Genomic DNA, 8,722 nt, shown 5'->3' on the forward strand with positions numbered 1-8,722 from the left:
TCCACTGTCAGGATGGCCGAGTGGTCTAAGGCGCTGTGTTTAGGCTGCAGTCTCCTCTGGAGGCGTGGGTTTGAATAACACTTCTGACATGACTTTTGGAGATATAATCTTCTTCATCAGGATAACATCTGATGGAAGTTGCATCTGTTCGTCTTCACCTGGGACGTTATTCCGTCCTCGTCTAGTCAAGAGAGCTTGGGTTTCTCATATATTTCTGTTGTACAAAGTCTTGCTGATAAAGTGCAATCCTTACCAAATGAGCTTAGGACCCATGTAAGAGCTCATCTAGAAGAGTCATGCTCTTGTATTCCCTGGCCAAACAGGCCATGCAAATTTGGAAGAATGCCAAGCACCTGGTAGACAGCTGTACTCCAGCACACTTACAGCAATGTCCTCAGGGCTGTGATCAGGGGCTGCTTAGATTTGCGTATTCCACCCTATGTTGTGACATTGAGCTCCCTTGTTGAATTTGCTTTAGTCAGCCAAGATGTGGCTGTTGACTCAATTTCAAAGCAGCTTTGGGCCGTTCAAGTGGCTGGTGAATAGCACTTTCTCTTTGTACGCTTTAAAGGTCTAAAGAGTTCTTCATAGGTACTGCTCTGTATGGATTGTTCAAAGATCTGTTGGAAATGCTTATAATGGGATAAATAAATTGAGGGCATGCCTTTTCGGTACCAAACTTGCATGGCTGTCTGGCTTGTGGAAGGTGCTGTAAATGCAAGTCAGGATGGCCGAGTGGTCTAAGGCGCTGCGTTCAGGTCGCAGTCTCTTCTGGAGGCGTGGGTTTAAATCCCACTTCTGACAAACCTGTGTTTAATCTTCTTTTTTCTTGAGGGAGAAAATCAGATTATTTCCCTCACATGGGCTTATATGGTTGTCTTTTTGGAAAAGTGCAGTGAGTTTTTTTCTTGCTATAGCCACTTATGGCCTAAGATGTGTGTTTTTTTTGTTCACACTATCTTTCTCACTATGTAGATGGACAAGCAACATGTGGTCAGGATGGCCGAGTGGTCTAAGGTGCTGCGTTAAGGCCGCAGTCTCTCCTGGAGGCGTGGGTTCGAATCCCACTTCTGACAAAACTTTAAGTCCATTTTGTCTCTGCGTTCCTTCAGAATCTCAGCTAAAAATTGGCAGTGCATATAATATCTGAATAAGTACCAAACTTCAGTTTCAACTGCAAATGAATTTGCCCAATTCTGTCTTCAAGCTCGTATAATATTCTTCTAGCACTAGTGGTGTTTTATGTGTTTTTTGGGGGGTGCCTAAAAAATCCCTTTTATTGAAGAAATGGCTTACATTCAGTCTTGTGATATTTTTGGTTTCCAATAAGTAGATTTTTAATTTTATGTAACCTCATTTTCTAATGATCCATTCAAGAGATGTTTCCACTATGAAATGAAGAGCAAGGGGAAAGAGCACAAATGATAGAGCCAGTGAGTGAGATGGGGTGTTGAGGAAGGAGAGAATGAAACAAAGACAGAGTGAGTGAACGGCAGGTAGGCATAGAAGAGGAGACTAGAAGTGAAGGTGACTTGCTTTTCCCTGCTCTTGACCTCCCACCCATCTCAAACCAATCACAAACATACCTTCTATGCAACGTTGGTATGCAGAACTTCACTCCTCAGCCAGTGAGGGTGAGTCCCAAGCCAGGGGCTAGAGAGCAAAAGAATGGATGTGCTCAGACGTTCCTTGCTAGGGACAGTTGATCTGAAACAAGGCCTGCTCTCTTGTTTCCAGCAAGGATCTAGAAATTCTGCATGAATCTGCAAGGCACATTGACAGCATAAATTTGGATAAACTGCCCCACCTTCTGCCTTCCTACTTCCTGAGCAGTAGGTGTTTGTGTATAAAGAGAGAAGTCGCAGGCAAGATAATTTTGTGAGTAGGATACAGAACCCTAAATAGCTGGTGAGAGGTATAAGTTATTCTAAAAGCATAAAAACAGTACACCTGTGAAATGAAATGCTTTCATATGTGATCTTCTGTGTTTATTGTCCTGTGCAAAAAGTTGCACCTTGTATTTGAAGGTTGAAATTATTTCAAGCTTGCATGGACGCAGAAATTTCTGAGTGACTTTTATACATTTCTTAGGACTCTTCACTGTCAGGATGGCTGAGTGGTCTAAGGCGCTGTGTTTAGGCTGCAGTCTCCTCTGGAGGCGTGGGTTCGAATCCCACTTCTGAAATGACTTTTGGAGATATAATCTTCTACATCAGGATAACATCTGATGGAAGTTGCATCTGTTCGTCTTCACCAGGGACGTTATTCCGTCCTCGTCTAGTCAAGAGAGCTTGGGTTTCTCATATATTTCTGTTGTACAAAGTCTTGCTGATAAAGTGCAATCCTTACCAAATGAGCTTAGGACCCATGTAAGAGCTCATCTAGAAGAGTCATGCTCTTGTATTCCCTGGCCAGACAGGCCATGCAAATTTGGAAGAATGCCAAGCACCTGGTAGACAGCTGTACTCCAGCACACTTACAGCAATGTCCTCAGGGCTGTGATCAGGGGCTGCTTAGATTTGCGTATTCCACCCTATGTTGTGACATTGAGCTACCTTGTTGAATTTGCTTTAGTCAGCCAAGATGTGGCTGTTGACTCAATTTCAAAGCAGCTTTGGGCCGTTCAAGTGGCTGGTGAATAGCACTTTCTCTTTGTACGCTTTAAAGGTCTAAAGAGTTCTTCATAGGTACTGCTCTGTATGGATTGTTCAAAGATCTGTTGGAAATGATTATAATGGGATAAATAAATTGAGGGCATGCCTTTTCGGTACCAAACTTGCATGGCTGTCTGGCTTGTGGAAGGTGCTGCAAATGCAAGTCAGGATGGCCAAGTGGTCTAAGACTCTGCGTTCAGGTCGCAGTCTCTCCTGGAGGCGTGGGTTCAAATCCCACTTCTGACAAACCTGTGTTTAATCTTCTTTTTTCTTGAGGGAGAAAATCAGATCATTTCCCTCACATGGGCTTATATGGTTGTCTTTTTGGAAAAGTGCAGTGAGTTTTTTTCTTGCTATAGCCACTTATGGCCTAAGATGTGTGTTTTTTTTGTTCACACTATCTTTCTCACTATGTAGATGGACAAGCAACATGTGGTCAGGATGGCCGAGTGGTCTAAGGCGCTGCGTTAAGGCCGCAGTCTCTCCTTGAGGCGTGGGTTCGAATCCCACTTCTGACAAAACTTTAAGCCCATTTTGTCTCTGCGTTCCTTCAGAATCTCAGCTAAAAATTGGCAGTGCATATAATATCTGAATAAGTACCAAACTTCAGTTTCAACTGCAAATGAATTTGCCCAATTCTGTCTTCAAGCTCGTATAATATTCTTCTAGCACTAGTGGTGTTTTATGTGTTTTTTGGGGGGTGCCTAAAATATCCCTTTTATTGAAGAAATGGCTTACATTCAGTCTTGTGATATTTTTGGTTTCCAATAAGTAGATTTTTAATTTTATGTAACCTCATTTTCTAATGATCCATTCAAGAGATGTTTCCACTATGAAATGAAGAGCAAGGGGAAAGAGCACAAATGATAGAGCCAGTGAGTGAGATGGGGTGTTGAGGAAGGAGAGAATGAAACAAAGACAGAGTGAGTGAACGGCAGGTAGGCATAGAAGAGGAGACTACAAGTGAAGGTGACTTGCTTTTCCCTGCTCTTGACCTCCCACCCATCTCAAACCAATCACAAACATACCTTCTATTCAACGTTGGAATGCAGAACTTCACTCCTCAGCCAGTGAGTGTGAGTCCCAAGCCAGGGGCTAGAGAGCAAAAGAATGGATGTGCTCAGACGTTCCTTGCTAGGGACAGTTGATCTGAAACAAGGCCTGCTCTCTTGTTTCCAGCAAGGATCTAGAAATTCTGCATGAATGTGCAAGGCACATTGACAGCATAAATTTGCATAAACTGCCCCACCTTCTGCCTTCCTACTTCCTGAGCAGTAGTCGTTTGTGTATAGAGAGAAAGGTCGCAGGCAAGGTAATTTTGTGAGTAGGATACAGAACCCTAAATAGCTGGTGAGAGGTATAAGTTATTCTAAAAGCATAAAAACAGTACACCTGTGAAATGAAATGCTTTCATATGTGATCTTCTGTGTTTATTGTCCTGTGCAAAAAGTTGCACCTTGTGTTTGAAGGTTGAAATTATTTCAAGCTTGCATGGACGCAGAAATTTCTGAGTGACTTTTATACATTTCTTAGGACTCTTCACTGTCAGGATGGCCGAGTGGTCTAAGGCGCTGTGTTTAGGCCACAGTCTCCTCTGGAGACGTGGGTTCGAATCCCTCTTCTGAAATGACTTTTGGAGATATAATCTTAGTCATCAGGATAACATCTGATTGAAGTTGCTTCTGTTTGTCTTCACCTGGGACGTTATTCTGTCCTCGTCTAGTCAAGAGAGCTTGGGTTTCTCATATATTTCTGTTGTACAAAGTCTTGCTGATAAAGTGCAATCCTTACCAAATGAGCTTATGACCCATGTAAGAGCTCATCTAGAAGAGTCATTCTCTTGTATTCCCTGGCCAGACAGGCCATACAAATTTGGAAGAATGCCAAGCACCTGGTAGACAGCTGGACTCCAGCACACTTACAGCAATTTCCTCAGGGCAGTGATCAGGGGCTGCTTAGATTTGCGAATTCCACCCTATGTTGTGACATTGAGATCCCTTGTTGAATTTGCTTTAGTCAGCCAAGATGTGGCTATTGACTCAATTTCAAAGCAGCTTTGGGCCGTTCAAGTGGCTGGTGAATAGCACTTTCTCTTTGTACTCATTAAAGGTCTAAAGAGTTCTTCATAGGTACTGCTCTGTATGGATTGTTCAAAGATCTGTTGGAAATGCTTATAATGGGATAAATAAATTGAGGGCATGCCTTTTCGGTACCCCACTTGCATGGCTGTCTGGCTTGTGGAAGGTGCTGCAAATGCAAGTCAGGATGGCCGAGTGGTCTAAGGCGCTGCGTTCAGGTCGCAGTCTCTTCTGGAGGCGTGGGTTCAAATCCCACTTCTGACAAACCTGTGTTTAATCTTCTTTTTTCCTGAGGGAGAAAATCAGATCATTTCCCTCACATGGGCTTATATGGTTGTCTTTTTGGAAAAGTGCAGTGAATTTTTTTCTTGCTATAGCCACTCATGGCCTAAGATGTGTGTTTCTTTTGTTCACACTATCTTTCTCACTATGTAGATGAACAAGCAACATGTGGTCAGGATGGCCGAGTGGTCTAAGGTGCTGCGTTAAGGCCGCAGTCTCTCCTGGAGGCGTGGGTTCGAATCCCACTTCTGACAAAACTTTAAGTCCATTTTGTCTCTGCGTTCCTTCAGAATCTCAGCTAAAAATTGGCAGTGCATATAATATCTGAATAAGTACCAAACTTCAGTTTCAACTGCAAATGAATTTGCCCAATTCTGTCTTCAAGCTCGTATAATATTCTTCTAGCACTAGTGGTGTTTTATGTGTTTTTTGGGGGGTGCCTAAAAAATCCCTTTTATTGAAGAAATGGCTTACATTCAGTCTTGTGATATTTTTGGTTTCCAATAAGTAGATTTTTAATTTTATGTAACCTCATTTTCTAATGATCCATTCAAGAGATGTTTCCACTATGAAATGAAGAGCAAGGGGAAAGAGCACAAATGATAGAGCCAGTGAGTGAGATGGGGTGTTGAGGAAGGAGAGAATGAAACAAAGACAGAGTGAGTGAACGGCAGGTAGGCATAGAAGAGGAGACTAGAAGTGAAGGTGACTTGCTTTTCCCTGCTCTTGACCTCCCACCCATCTCAAACCAATCACAAACATACCTTCTATGCAACGTTGGTATGCAGAACTTCACTCCTCAGCCAGTGAGGGTGAGTCCCAAGCCAGGGGCTAGAGAGCAAAAGAATGGATGTGCTCAGACGTTCCTTGCTAGGGACAGTTGATCTGAAACAAGGCCTGCTCTCTTGTTTCCAGCAAGGATCTAGAAATTCTGCATGAATCTGCAAGGCACATTGACAGCATAAATTTGGATAAACTGCCCCACCTTCTGCCTTCCTACTTCCTGAGCAGTAGGTGTTTGTGTATAAAGAGAGAAGTCGCAGGCAAGATAATTTTGTGAGTAGGATACAGAACCCTAAATAGCTGGTGAGAGGTATAAGTTATTCTAAAAGCATAAAAACAGTACACCTGTGAAATGAAATGCTTTCATATGTGATCTTCTGTGTTTATTGTCCTGTGCAAAAAGTTGCACCTTGTGTTTGAAGGTTGAAATTATTTCAAGCTTGCATGGACGCAGAAATTTCTGAGTGACTTTTATACATTTCTTAGGACTCTTCACTGTCAGGATGGCTGAGTGGTCTAAGGCGCTGTGTTTAGGCTGCAGTCTCCTCTGGAGGCGTGGGTTCGAATCCCACTTCTGAAATGACTTTTGGAGATATAATCTTCTACATCAGGATAACATCTGATGGAAGTTGCATCTGTTCGTCTTCACCAGGGACGTTATTCCGTCCTCGTCTAGTCAAGAGAGCTTGGGTTTCTCATATATTTCTGTTGTACAAAGTCTTGCTGATAAAGTGCAATCCTTACCAAATGAGCTTAGGACCCATGTAAGAGCTCATCTAGAAGAGTCATGCTCTTGTATTCCCTGGCCAGACAGGCCATGCAAATTTGGAAGAATGCCAAGCACCTGGTAGACAGCTGTACTCCAGCACACTTACAGCAATGTCCTCAGGGCTGTGATCAGGGGCTGCTTAGATTTGCGTATTCCACCCTATGTTGTGACATTGAGCTACCTTGTTGAATTTGCTTTAGTCAGCCAAGATGTGGCTGTTGACTCAATTTCAAAGCAGCTTTGGGCCGTTCAAGTGGCTGGTGAATAGCACTTTCTCTTTGTACGCTTTAAAGGTCTAAAGAGTTCTTCATAGGTACTGCTCTGTATGGATTGTTCAAAGATCTGTTGGAAATGATTATAATGGGATAAATAAATTGAGGGCATGCCTTTTCGGTACCAAACTTGCATGGCTGTCTGGCTTGTGGAAGGTGCTGCAAATGCAAGTCAGGATGGCCAAGTGGTCTAAGACTCTGCGTTCAGGTCGCAGTCTCTTCTGGAGGCGTGGGTTCAAATCCCACTTCTGACAAACCTGTGTTTAATCTTCTTTTTTCTTGAGGGAGAAAATCAGATCATTTCCCTCACATGGGCTTATATGGTTGTCTTTTTGGAAAAGTGCAGTGAGTTTTTTTCTTGCTATAGCCACTTATGGCCTAAGATCAGGGGTGCCCAAACCAGTCCTGGCGGGCCGTATCCATGCCAGATTTTTGGGATATCCCCATCTGGGGATCACGGTTCGATCCCCGGCACCGGCGGCAGATTAGCCCAGCACCAGGTGACTCTGGGAAATAGCTGGCGCCGCGGCTAGGGCGGCTGACTCCGGAATCTGGAGATTTTTTTATTTAAGGTTTTTGTAGAGCGCGTAGTAACCCTCGAGCATCCCAGAGATCAGGGTTCGATCCCCGGCACCGGCCGCAGATTAGCCCAGCACCACCTGACTCTGGGAAATAGCTGGCGCCGCGGCTAGGGAGGCTGACTCCGGAATCTGGAGATCACGGTTCGATCCCCGGCACCGGCCGCAGATTAGCCCAGCACCAGGTGACTCTGGGAAATAGCTGGCGCCGCGGCTAGGGCGGCTGACTCCGGAATCTGGAGATTTTTTTATTTAAGGTTTTTGTAGAGCGCGTAGTAACCCTCGAGCATCCCAGAGATCAGGGTTCGATCCCCGGCACCGGCCGCAGATTAGCCCAGCACCACGTGACTCTGGGAAATAGCTGGCGCCGCGGCTAGGGCGGCTGACTCCGGAATCTGGGGATCACGGTTCGATCCCCGGCACCGGCGGCAGATTAGCCCAGCACCATGTGACTCTGGGCAATAGCTTGCTTAATCTTCCCAACGGCCCCTAGCGCCTAGAGACCCTTACGGGTGATTGTGCGCCTTACAAATGTGGATTATTATTATTATTATTATTATTTGGGCCGATTCCGATCCGGTTCGTAAAAGCACATCTGCCCGAATCTGTCGGACAACCACGTACGCCCGGGAGAGGACTGCCCGGGACCTGTGGAGCCCGTCCTGGTCACTCTGACCTGCCATCGGCCTGGAGAAGGGAGCGCCGGACGCCCGGGGGGAGGACTGCCCGGGACCCGTGGAGCCCGTCCTGGGCACTCTGACCTGCCGTCTGCCCGGGGAAGGGAGCCCCGGACGCCCGGGGGGAGGACTGTCCGGGACCCATGGAGCCCGTCCTGGGCACTCTGACCTGCCGACGGCCCGGGGAAGGGAGCCCCGGACGCCCGGGGGAGGACTGCCCGGGACCCGTGGAACTCGTCCTGGGCACTCTGACATGCCGCTGACCCGGGGAAGGGAACCCCGGACGCCCGGGAGCCGTGGAGCCCGTCCTGGGCACTCTGACAAGCCGTCGGACCGGGGAAGGGAGCCCCGGACGCCCGGGACCCGTGGAGCCTGTCCTGGGAACTCCGGCATGCCGTTGGCCCAGGGAAGGGAGTCCCAGATACCCGGGACCCGTGGAGCCCGTCATGGGCACTCTGACAAGCCGGTGTCCCGGGGAAGGGAGCCCCGGACGCCCGGGACTCGTGGAGCCCGTCCTGGGCACTCTGGCATGCCGTTGGCCTGGGGAAGGGAGCCCCGGACGCCCGGTGGGGGAGGACTGCCAGGGACCCGTGGAGCCCGTCCTGGGCACTTTGACCTGCCGTTGGCCT

The 8,722-nt window shown here is 46.7% G+C and overlaps 5 non-coding genes across 5 annotated transcripts; all 5 read left to right on the forward strand.

The window, feature by feature from the left end:
• The first annotated feature begins 721 nt into the window (after positions 1-721).
• TRNAL-CAG (transfer RNA leucine (anticodon CAG)) lies at positions 722-804 on the forward strand. Its single transcript has one exon. It is a non-coding gene; the product is annotated as a tRNA-Leu (tRNA).
• A 189-nt stretch (positions 805-993) lies between these two features.
• TRNAL-AAG (transfer RNA leucine (anticodon AAG)) lies at positions 994-1,076 on the forward strand. Its single transcript has one exon. It is a non-coding gene; the product is annotated as a tRNA-Leu (tRNA).
• Positions 1,077-3,089: 2,013 nt separating this feature from the next.
• Positions 3,090-3,172, forward strand: TRNAL-AAG (transfer RNA leucine (anticodon AAG)). Its single transcript has one exon. It is a non-coding gene; the product is annotated as a tRNA-Leu (tRNA).
• A 1,741-nt stretch (positions 3,173-4,913) lies between these two features.
• On the forward strand, positions 4,914-4,996 carry TRNAL-CAG (transfer RNA leucine (anticodon CAG)). The gene has a single exon. It is a non-coding gene; the product is annotated as a tRNA-Leu (tRNA).
• Positions 4,997-5,185: 189 nt separating this feature from the next.
• On the forward strand, positions 5,186-5,268 carry TRNAL-AAG (transfer RNA leucine (anticodon AAG)). Its single transcript has one exon. It is a non-coding gene; the product is annotated as a tRNA-Leu (tRNA).
• The last annotated feature ends 3,454 nt before the right edge of the window (positions 5,269-8,722 follow it).

This window comes from Lissotriton helveticus, chromosome 8 (assembly GCF_964261635.1).
Source record: "Lissotriton helveticus chromosome 8, aLisHel1.1, whole genome shotgun sequence".
In the NCBI taxonomy this organism is placed as follows: Eukaryota; Metazoa; Chordata; class Amphibia; order Caudata; family Salamandridae; genus Lissotriton; species Lissotriton helveticus.